Source organism: Rattus norvegicus, chromosome 3, assembly GCF_036323735.1.
Source record: "Rattus norvegicus strain BN/NHsdMcwi chromosome 3, GRCr8, whole genome shotgun sequence".
Taxonomy (NCBI): Eukaryota; Metazoa; Chordata; class Mammalia; order Rodentia; family Muridae; genus Rattus; species Rattus norvegicus.
In genome coordinates this window covers 155,497,725-155,509,961 of record NC_086021.1, presented here as the reverse complement: position 1 = coordinate 155,509,961, position 12,237 = coordinate 155,497,725, and the positions used below count along the sequence as shown (strand labels likewise).

General features: G+C 41.2%; 1 pseudogene; it reads left to right on the top strand.

The window, feature by feature from the left end:
- Positions 1–236: 236 nt before the first annotated feature.
- Positions 237–1,531, top strand: Eno1-ps30 (enolase 1, pseudogene 30; annotated as a pseudogene).
- Positions 1,532–12,237: the final 10,706 nt, after the last annotated feature.

The following is a 12,237-nucleotide window of genomic DNA, read 5'->3' as shown; positions in this document are numbered from 1 at the left end:
TCAATAAAGAGATGGTAGTGCATTTATACGAACAAATAGAAATTCTAGCTTTGAAAAGTAGAATGACTGATATTAAGAAAAATCATTAGGAAGGCCTCAAATGTAGAATCTAACTATCATGGTAAATACAAGAAATTAATCCAAGTGCTGCTTTAGTACAGAGTTGCACTCATGTGTCTTTAGGACTCCCTTCGGTGTCTACAGGACCCTCTTTCCTTCCTCTGCAGTGATCCTACTGCCAGAACTTTACCATGTTCATTCTCAAGAGAGATCTTTGACTCCCGTGGGAATCCCACCATTGAGGTGGATCTCTACACTGCGAAAGGTCTCTTCCGTGCGTGCCCAGCAGTGCGTCCACTGGCATCTACGACACCCTAGCACTCCGAGACGATGATAAGACCTGCTTCATGGGGAAGGGTGTCTCAAAGGCTGTTGAACACATCAATAACACTATGGCACCTGCTCTGGTTAGCAAAAAACTGAATGTTGTGGAGTAGGAGAAGATTGACCAGCTGATGATGGAGATGGACGGCACGGAGAATAAATCTAAATCTGGTGCAAATGCCTTCCTAGGGGTGTCCCTGGCTGTCTGCAAGGCTGGTGCTGTGGAGAAGGGGGTGTCCCTTTACCGTCACATTATTGACTTGGCCGGCAACCCTGAAGTCATCCTGCCAGTCCCAGCTTTCAATGTGATCAACGGTGTTTCTCATGCTGGCAACAAACTGGCCATGCAAGAGTTCATGATCCTGCCAGTGGGGGCATCCTCTTTCCAGGAAGCCATGTGCACTGGAGCAGACGTTTACCACAACCTGAAGAACGTCCTCAAGGAGAAGAACGGGAGACGACACCAACGTGGGTGACGAGGGTGGATTCGCACCTAACAATCTGGAGAACAAAGAAGCACTGGAGCTGCTCAAGTCTGCCATGGCAAAGGCCGGCTACACTGACCAGGTTGTCATCGGCATGGATGTGGCTGCCTCCGAGTTCTACAGGGCTGGCAAGTATGACCTGGACTTCAAGTCTCCAGATGACGCCAGCCGGTACATCACACCCGACCAGCTGGCCGACCTGTACAAGTCCTTCATCAAGGACTACCCAGTGGTGTCCATTGAAGATTCCTTTGGACTGGGATGCTTGGCAGAAGTTCACAGCTACTGCAGGCATCCAGGTGGTGGGGGATGACCTTACCATGGCCAACCCTAAGCGGATTGCCAAGGCTGCAGGTCAGAAGTCCTGCAACTGCTTCCTGCCCAAAGTGAACCAGATTGGCTCTGTGACTGAGTCTCTGCAGGCGTGTAAGCTGGCCCAGTCCAATGGCTGGGGTGTCATGGTATCCCATCGATCTGGGGAGAATGAGGACACTTTCATTGCCGACCTGGTGGTGGGGATCTGCACTGGGCAGATCAAGACTGGTGACCCCTGCCTATCTGAGCGCCTGGCCAAGTACAATCAGATCCTTAGCATCGAGGAGGAGCTAGGCAGCAAAGCCAGGTTTGCTGGCAGGTCCTTCAGGAACCCCCTGGCCAAGTAAGGCATGGGCCGGAGATCCGTGGAGCTACCAGATCCTCTGTCCCTGATGTCATCCAGGCAGCTCAAGGCTGGCCCAGTGCTTGCCCCTCCCATGTCACTGCTTCCTTAGACGTCCACCCCTGACCACATGGAGCCCTGCTGGAGCCCTCAGCTTTGTAATCATGTGATCGGTCTGAATCATTGTTTCTGTCACCTGACTTTCCAGCTAGTGTCTGGAGCCCTCAGAACTCCAGCCTAATCTCTAGGGTGCCCACACCATCAAGACTCCCCCAGTGGTTTCCATGCAAAAATAAAAGCCACAGAAGCACACCCCCCAAAAAAGAAATTAATCCAAGACATTGAAGATAGACTAATGAGATAATACAACCCAAGTAACAGAAATTTACTCCTGAAGCAGTCCCAGGAGGCGACCAGCACTAGGATATGTAGAATTCACTGAAATACTTCAGCGAGTCTCTCAAAGGTGAACAAATAGTGGTAAAATCCCAGGGCTAGCCATTCACATTGGTTATAATACATAATTGAAACTGCCCAGTTTCATAGGGAAGGCAAAGAAACCACATGCTCCATAGCAGGAGATGGAGTGCTTATGTGAGTACCCAGAAGCCAGGGTTACCAGCAAAGAGTTCAAAATAGCCATGGTAACTTTGCTCAAAGAAGGATAACAAAGCCTAATGCAAGGAGTAAAGTATGCTATAGCATTGGGTCAAACAAAACCCCAATAGAGAGGGGAAGCAGCCAAAGAGAGGCAGTGGAAATCTCAGAGTTAAAACCCAGAATTGCTCCTGTCTAAAGGAAATACAAGGACAAAGAATGGAGCAGAGACTGAAGGAAAGGCCATCTAGAGACTGCCCTACCTGGGGAATTCATTCCATATGCAGCCACCAAACCCATTCACTATTGCTGATGCCAAGAAGTGCTTGCTGACAGGAACCTGGTACAGCTGTCTGAGAGGCTCTGCCAGATCCTGACCAACACAGATACAGATGCTCGAGGTCAACCATCAGACTGATCACAGGGGCCCCAATGGAGGAGTTAGGGGAAGGACTGAAGGAGCTGAAGGGGCCTTATCTGGCATCAATGGGAGGGGAGGCCCTTGGTACTGTGAAGGCTTGATGCTCCAGTGTAGAGGAATGCTAGGGTGGCGAGGCAGGAGTGGGTGGATGGGTGGGGGAGCACCCTCATAGAATCAGGGTAAGTGGGGATGGGATATGGGTTTGCAGAGGGGAAACCAGGAAAGGAGATTGCATTTGAAATATAAATAACTAAAATAGCCAATTTTTTTTAAAACTACAGTAATTAGAACTTGAAAAATTCACTGAGGAGATTCAGGGCAAATTTGAATCAAATGCCCTGCTCTTTAGAATTCTCTGTTTGTAGTTGGTTGACTCCTTGGATAAAGAAATCACAGATATGAAGAGATAAATATACTAAAAGTCATTAAAGGAACTGAATAATACTACAGAAAAATGCGAAAGAAAGCTGAGGGGAGAAACACAAGATGGAGGTGCTTTCGTGGGGGCCTGACAACCTGAGTTGGACACCTCCTTATAAGGTGGCAGGTCCTCTCCCCTCAACATATGTTCTTGTATGTGTACTTCACACAGACACACACACACACACACACACACACACACACACACACACACACACACACACACGAGCTGCCAAGAACAAAGAGTTTTTAATTAGCAAGTTCAGTCAGAAAAATAACTAAGCAAATTGACAAATTAATGTTCTTAGAATGCAGGGTGGCCCCAAATTCTTAGGTAACAAGCCCTCCACATCCGTGGGAGATATTCTCACAATTTTTTTCTTTGTGCTTCTTAGAAACACGAATTTTCACATCATTTCCAATGTTCTCATTTTTGTTAAAAAAATGTACAATACTAAATGATTTATATCACTTTTAAATACATGTTCATAAACTGTCCACATTGCATATACTTATAATGTACATGCACACAACATATGTGCAGTTGTGCCTGGATTTACATGTGTGATTTTTTTTCAATTTGGAAATAAGACAGACATCAAACACAATACTAACATTTGCAAATAAAAATCATGATGGATTAAAGGGATAGAATAAGTTTTGGGGGGTCTGTGTTTTACTTATGATAACTGTTATCATCTACAATAATATCTATATAAATCTCTAGCTTGAACTTTTATGCTTCCAATTTTTAATATGCTTCCTATATTAGGCTCCAGATAGATATAACATTATAGTTATAGCATTATAACTGAAATTTTACAAACACTTTGAGGATAACCTTTTAAAACATTATTCTTTGTGCTAAATAAACATAAATTTTAATATAAACCACATCATACCAGTTAGTAACTCTTTCAGTTTATTAAACACTTGCACGACTTTGTCCTAATTATAGCATCTTGTATATAGCATTCTATTGTCTTCATTTTTTTTCAGATAAATAACCAAATATAATTCATCCCAGAAAAAAAGAAGACCATGGATACCCAACCATAAAATTGCATCACAGAACAGGCCTACATCGTTAGCTGCTTCTAAAGTGGTCATTCTTGGTAAATTTTCAATGTTTTAAAAGAGATGTCCCACATGCTTAAACAAAATCTCGACACATGAGTTGCATGTGCCTGAATTTATAGATGTTGTTTTATTTACACATTGATTTTGGAATTATTATTACAATACACATGTTTTATGATGACATTTGAGCGTGTAATCATACTGTACCACAGGAATATGCTGAAGCTAGGAACAGCTCTCCCATTGGAGGCCCCCGTTGTTCAAAGAGAAATTTCATGCCTTCGGTAAATATTTATTTACAAAAGGAAACCAACAGCAACAAAACTTCCTTCTGACTATTCCTTTTAAAAGTCAAGTTTACTTTAAGTGAAAACACAATAAGTCTTGGGTAATAAGGAACAGAAGTGAAGTTGCTGAATAAAAACTGCTTAATACCAGATAACAAAACAGAGTTGTTCAAAGGGAAGCTCATCTTGAACTATTTATAGCATAACCGTCCTCCTTTGTATGGAGGCTTTTATGTGCGATTTGGTTCTCCGAGTGATTCCTACCAACATGTGTGTAAACCTTTTGTGCTGTTTTGAAGGAAACTATTCAACAAATGCACATATATTTGTGTTTATATACACACTACGACAGGGTCCAGATTCATCTGCTAACCTTAAAGTCTCATCTATGTAAGTATATCTGTGTCGAAGTGATGACAGGGAGCTTTAGATGATATTTTGCATCCATTTCTTTCATAAGAGAGTATTAATGCATGTCATGTAACCCCTTATTGAGCAAGATTAATTAGTATAGGCCGGAAGTTTTAAGCTGAAGTATACATGAAAATAAGCTTCGCTAAGTAGAGTTCTCATGACAACAACAACAACAACAACAGCACCTTGTGCATTCCCAAATCACATTAAAAATCTGACACTAGTCACTCTGACTTAAGCACATAAGAATGGTACATAGGGAGAGGGCAAAAGGAAGACATTGCAGGCTGGAGTGTAACTCGATTGTAAAGGACAGAGCCAGCATGTGCAGAGCCCTGGGTTTAATCACTAGAGAGGGATATGAAGGAAAGAGTGATGGAAGACGGGAAGGGAAGAGGGACTGAAGGAAAGAAGGAAGGAAGGACAAAAGGAATAAATACATAGCTACATTCCCTTATAACCACATTGCTTCCTCTATGACAACTCTTGTCCTCATATTCCCTGATCCTGTGCCATTCACTGAGAAACCCTCTGGTTGAAGGAAATTCTGGAAAGCCATCAAAAGAATTCTTCAATTTACTAAACTGAATTTCAGCTTTTTGTCTCTTTTGCACTACTTAAAAAAAAGATGCTGATGATTAATGGAGGTCAAGTTCGGCCTTGCCTGAGGCCACAAGTAATCACCCTGTGAGTGTCAATGTCCTACGTGGACTTTCCTAACTGGAGCATAAGAACTTATCCACCACAGGCATAACTGGGTGAGATGCTAAAGAGGAATGAAATGTGGGGCTGTGAAAGGGATGGGGGCTTCCATTTTCCTAGGGAAAATTGTCTAGGAATATCCTATTTCTTCCAGATTCAGGGCTTTCTCTGAATTCTAAGAAATTTCTCTGCTGAAGGACCCTGGTTTTTCTAAACAATTTAAGAACAATTGCTTCTCATGAATGCCCTGAAATGTCCAATTCCCTTCTAGACTGGCTCTGCCACACTCTGAACTGCTCATAGAGTCTTGATCCTCTTAGCAGGACATTGTATTGCTTTTCCTTCTCCCTTTGTTTTTAGGCTACAGCAGAATAAGAAAAGCAGACTGACCCTACAAACCCCTTGCCACTTCCAGCTCTGGAAGACCATCTTGCAAGATTGTATGGGTTGCTCTAAGTAAGCAGTGCTGTTCAAAGAAGTCTCTTAAAAGTGGGGTGCTAATTGAAAAAAGTAATTTGTCAGCAAGTATCATTGTCTTTTAATTAATTACATGTTGCTGCCTTGGTTGAAAAATAGTCCTGCTACATACAGGGCTGGTATCTGTATCCAGTACTGAGCCAAGAGCACCAGTGCAGCCATCAAAAGAATTCTTCAATTTACTAAACTGAATTTCAGCTTTTTGTCTCTTTTGCACTACTTAAAAAAAAGATGCTGATGATTAATGGAGGTCAAGTTCGGCCTTGCCTGAGGCCACAAGTAATCACCCTGTGAGTGTCAATGTCCTACGTGGACTTTCCTAACTGGAGCATAAGAACTTATCCACCACAGGCATAACTGGGTGAATTTCAGGCCATGTTTCAGGCCTGAAACCTAAGGTATGTTTCAGGCCAACCTAAGATACAGTGTGAGACTCAGACACTGAAGAAAAAAGGGAGAGAAGAAGAGAGAATGGGATGAGGAGGAATAAGGAGAAGAGAAGAAGGGAAGAAGAGGAATGGAAGGTGGAAAGGAAGAGGAAGAGAAAGAGGAAGAGGAAGAAAATAGGATGAGTGGAGAGAGGTTTTTAAAATACATTGCTGGACATCTCTAATCTAGTGTTTACTCCTATGACTTATAGGAAATGGATAGTGCCTAGTACATGCCTAATCTAAATTAAATGCTTATATATTTATGTCATATATAATGCTATATATTAAATGCATATATAATATCAAATGCATAGATATTTCCTAGTCTAAAAGAAATTACACACAAAGGGCATATTTTAATTTAGCTGCTTATATTTAGCTTTTAATAGTTTTTATGTGCACCACATGTTTGCAGGTGCAAGAGGGAACTGGATCCCTTGGAATTTAGGTTACAGGTAGTTGTGAGCCATTATGTGGGTTCTAGGGACTCAATCCAGCAAGTGCTGCTAATCACTGAGCCATCTCGACAGCTTCAGGTTTTAATTTTAAATAGAAAAAAAAACCAAAGACAAAACAAAACAAAACAAAAAACTATGTTACAAAGTAGTTAGAGCTTACAAAAAGGTATTTGTATTTTTACCTTGTTCTAAAGATAAACCATCTGAAGCATCAGTATTTTGTCTGCTAAAAAGCAAGAGTTGGGGTTGGGGATTTAGCTCAGTGGTAGAGCGCTTGCCTAAGGCCCTGGGTTCAGTCCTCAGCTCCGGGGAAAAAAAGCAAGAGTGATAGTTTTGACACACAGACACATAGCTCTCCCAGGACTAAAAATAAGAGAACAAATTTACTATGCTGTTGGATTCTTGTGACATGAATATGATGCCCAGCCCCTTAGTTCACTTGGTCACATATGATGATTCAACCCTCAGCTAATGGTCACTGACACTCTTAGTCATAGAAACTGTGTAAACAACAGACGGTTCATTTAGTGGCTAACTTCGGGGGGAACATTTGAGCAAGTAGCACATTAGTAAGAGTGTTCTGTGAGCTGCATTCTCCTCTCTGACACAATGTTGGACAGGACACTTAAATTTTTGGAATAACTTTCATAAAGCATAATATATGTAATTAAATGCCTAATTGGAGACATCGTGGGAAATTGGGTCCTCATCAATTATAAACAAAATGAAGCAATTATAACTAAAATGGAAAACTAATAATTACTCTTTAAAAATAAAACAAAAACAACTTAGGAGACAGGTGAATCCCTGGGACCCACTGACTAGCCATGGTAGCCAACTTGATGACTTCTAGGCGAGGGTGAAACCCTGCTTCATAAAGCAAGGTGGATAGTTCCTATCAAACAACCCACTTAAAAGTCTGGCTTCTACATATACAAAAGTGCACATGCATACACGTATACACTAAGAATAATGTTCTTTTATGATAGCTAAACACATTTGAAGATCGTCAGTGCTAAAACTCAATGGGGAAACCAAATAAAAACTACAGTGAAATACCATTGCACAAAAACACCTATAATAAGGGCAAAAACATAGAACACTGACTCTGTCAGGTGCTGGCAAGGCTGTGAAGCAAGGGCTGTTGTGTAAGGCCAGCAATGATATGAATGGCATGTCAGTTGCAAAACAGCCTAACAGTCTTCTAAAAAAATTAAACATGTGTTTTCCATTAGATGCAGTAAAAATGAATCCATATATTCACACAAAACTCTGTGATTGAATTTTCCTATCCACTTTATTTATAGTCTCTAAAAAAAAACTAGAAACAAATGACCATTGACAGTATACCGTCCAGAAAATTACTTGACAATATAAAAAAACGAAATAGTTATATGAACAATGGCACAGGTGAGTGGTAGAATAATTACAGTCCATTAAAAAATGAGTACACCTGGAATGGGTCCATATATAGAAAATTCTAGAACATGTAAATTAATCCATAGATCTATAGTGCCAGAAACAGGATCAGTGGTCACATCATGTTGAGTAACAGGGAAGTTGCAGAAAGGGACTCTAGAAGGGATGGCAAAGGGGTGAAGAGAAATATAGGGGCACTGATAGATGTGTTTGTTTGTTGTTTGGCTTCTGAGCAGAGTTTCAGGTGTCAGACTATATCAGTTGCACAACTAAAAGGTTAGTGTGCGTCAATCATCGCCAGTGAAGTCCTTAAAACCCTCTCAGAAAGCAAAGTGTCTGACCTTGCTTTTCAGATTTTCTCAGCTCCCACATGACTCTTGTGCAATCTCTTTGCTCTGTTCATAGCTGGAGTGAAACAGATTCAATACCTTTCACTTGAATTTCTCATTTTAGAAACTGCACTAAGCAGTTTGCATTGTCACAACAAATACCCCAGACTGGGTGGCATATTTTTTTCTGGGGAAGTCCAGAGTAGAAGCTCCATGTCAAGGTGACAACAGAGCTGGTTTCTGATGGGAATTGTGATTGGAGTGCAATAGCAACTTCTCACATGTCACAGGGCCTCTCTCCTCTGCACTGAGTACTTGGTCTCTGGTGTGTTTCAACCTTGGTTAGAGTACCAGTTGTATTAGATTCCCACCCATGTGACATCATTTAATTTTAAGCCCTTAAAAATACTATTCTGGAATCCAGTCATATTAAGGGTTAGGGCTTCAACATATGAATTTGGGAGGGGCCAAATTCAGCAAAACAGTGATATTTGTTTTGATTTATAAGCTTTGATCCCAACATAACATCCAACAATAATTAAACATATGCAGGCCTCCTCTGAGGTGATCAGAACCAGCTCTAGCTGTTGTCAAGGCCAATATTCTTTGTGAATTAGACTACATATGATTCAAAGCACTGCTAAGCAGCATATTCCTAGGTTCCAGTCAGGATTACTAATTAAGACCAAGAGTAGCATTTAATAATAGGTATCAGAGCTGAGAAGATGGCTTTATGTGAGAGCAATTGATGTGCATGTATGAGGACCAGAGTTCCAGTCCCTAGCACCCATATAAAAGCCAGACATGGGCATAAAGCATTTGGGGAGAAGTGGCAGGTGGGTTTCAGGTCACTGGCTAGCTAATGTAGAGGAGACTACAAGGTTTAGGTTCAGTTAGAGCTCCTTGAAGGAGTAAAGTGAAACAGGAAGAAATTTGATGCCCTCCTCTGGCCTCTGGACTACCCCTCACAGGCTGTGCACACTCCAGATATGAGTGTGCACATTCATACACACACACACACACACACACACACACACACACACACACAAAACATCATAGAAGATTCTTGGCTACGCTAAAATTTTAGCATCTTTTACTGTGACTTCCTTCCCTTACTTTGAAGAAATGTGGACACAGAGACCATAAGGATTGACAACACTCCACCACAGGAATAAGAAGGAGATACATAAATACATGGACAAATGAGGTAGCTGTGTTTTAACAAGCTATTAAAAAACAACAGCAGCAGGGAGGCCAGCATATTGAGGGCCATCTGATCACAAGTCATCTTTCCTGATCTCAGTAGCAAATTAATGTCCCATACAAAAACCAGAAACACTGAGCTGGGGTTTTGTATTTTCTACAAATAAGGGCGAAAACCCAATCTTTTGAAATTTGGAATCAGAAAAGAAAGTCAGGGACCAAAAAATGATTTGAAACATAGGTTTCAAGTTCTCCTCTCACCTATGAAGCCAAGGATTCCACGGGCCTAAACTCCATGTTTCTAGGCTCCCAGAGACCTGAATAGGACACGGGTAAGGAGGAAGACAGCATGGCTGAACTGTGTGTGGTGACACTGTCTGCTCTTAAGGGTGAGTCAATGCTACGCCAGATCTGCAGCAGCTCCTGGGCCTACTGGCTGAGGCTATACTGATCACACCACAACAGAGGAAATTTCCACATGTCAGTCAAATCCAATGGATAAGGTGATCTGTCAAAAGCTGACCAGACCCTAGCCTCTTGGAGACAGAAGAAAAAGGAGACTCTTTGGTGAACTTCTATAACACCAGAATCCAGATATGACACTGAGTTTCTCTGACCTGTTCCTCTGTTCCCATCTGATTTTTTCCAGAGTATGCTCATCTATGGAAGCCAAATTCTGAGAACCAAGCGAGGAAGGGAAAGGAAATTGTGTTTTTAGAATCAGGCAAGCCAGGAATTGAAGGAATACAGTTGCCATTTTTAAGCCAGGGAATCTTAGTGAACATAGAAGAAACTGTTCCCGTTGACCTCGTTCTCTCTATTTCCAAAGCTGCTAATTGAAAATCTAAATAAGTAGCTCACAGAATTGTTCTGAGCACTTGATGAAGTGATTAGCATGAAGGCAAACTCAGTTTACGGGGCTCTCATAATTATATTTCAAAATAGGCAACAACAAAAAGCTAAATGGATGTAACGAATATTATTTTAAATAACCTGTACATCTTAGGCTTTTGGAAATATTGCAGCAATTAGCCTACTCATACTGGGACAAGTGTTCTTCACTGGTAGCTTCTGACATCCACGGAATCTTTTGTTTCCATTTAGAAACTGATGTGGATGCATCATTCAAAACCAAGGCCCACATTTTAGGTTGCCTAAGTTCCCCCCTGATATCTTTTCTCTACTCTAGAATCCTATTGAAGATTTCACATCAGATGTTGACCATCTTTTATACTGAGCCTTCTCTAGATTGACTACACCTCAGACTCTCTTCTGGTTCTATGGCCAGTTTTTGGAATCAGAGCTAAGAATTATGTAGCCTAAGTGTCCATAAATTTGTGAGTTGACTAAATGTGTTTCTCACGGTCAGATTTGTCTAGTTTCTATAGCTCTCATCCATGAACATTATGTTTCTGAAGATGAACTCGTGTTGATTTGTATGGTGACCTCTGAAAATTACTCAGAACAACAAAACTAATATTCACCAAATTAGAGCATCAATAAGAAGGTGAATGTGATATCATTGCATAGACCCGGGATTCTCAACAAAAACATAATACTTCCTATATATTTTGACTTAAACCAAAGTTAATTTAGTATTTTTGTTCAGTAGATGGGTATGATCTATAGTTCTCACTAATTCTTTAATTGTAGGCAATAAATATTAATAAAGAGTTCTAATCCATTGTTCTTCACCATTGTGTTGCATAATTTGCAAGCAGTTTGCTTGTCTATGTCATAAAAGTTAAGCAACAAGCTACTCCTTCAAGGTCAGTTAGCACAAATGTGAAAGATCTGACTCAGACCATCAATAAAATGTGGCAAAATGAGATCCAGGTGGACAATCTGTCCTGTTCAAAAGTCTGAAATGAAATATGATCGCCAAATGATACAGAAAATTTCATCAGCTAAAATCCAGCTAGATTCTTTAGAAAAAAGGCAGCCTGCCCTGGGTACCATCTGCTGCAGACGCCAGAGATGCCTTTGCTATTAAGCTGTATAGAGTGTCCTGTAAGTAAAAACACCACCCTTCTTTTCCTGCTGTTGTCAGAACCAAGGCATCTGCATATTCCTAGAGAGTCTGTGCTGTCCAGAAGGATGTGCATGACAGACTTTGATGAAACTGAAGCCAACATCAAGAATAACCCAATAGGAAGGTCCCGTTCTTGGCTCACCTCACTTGCACACAGAGCTCTCATACTTGGGAGCTGGTGACTTTCATGTGCGTATCCAAAGCTGAGTAGTTACTTGAGTTCCTGAAAGTGAAAAATAAGAGTTCCCTCATCTGTAAAATGAGCAAGCGGCACTAAATGATCTCCAGGGTCCCTTCCAGATTGAAAATCCTAATGTCCTGTAATTCTATTATGCCAGCCTTTGATATGGAATACTCGATGAGAAATAAGCTCAAATCAGGCCTGACAGCCCAAATCAAATGTGCGGAATCAGCACTCCCCCTCCTAATGCACTTACTGA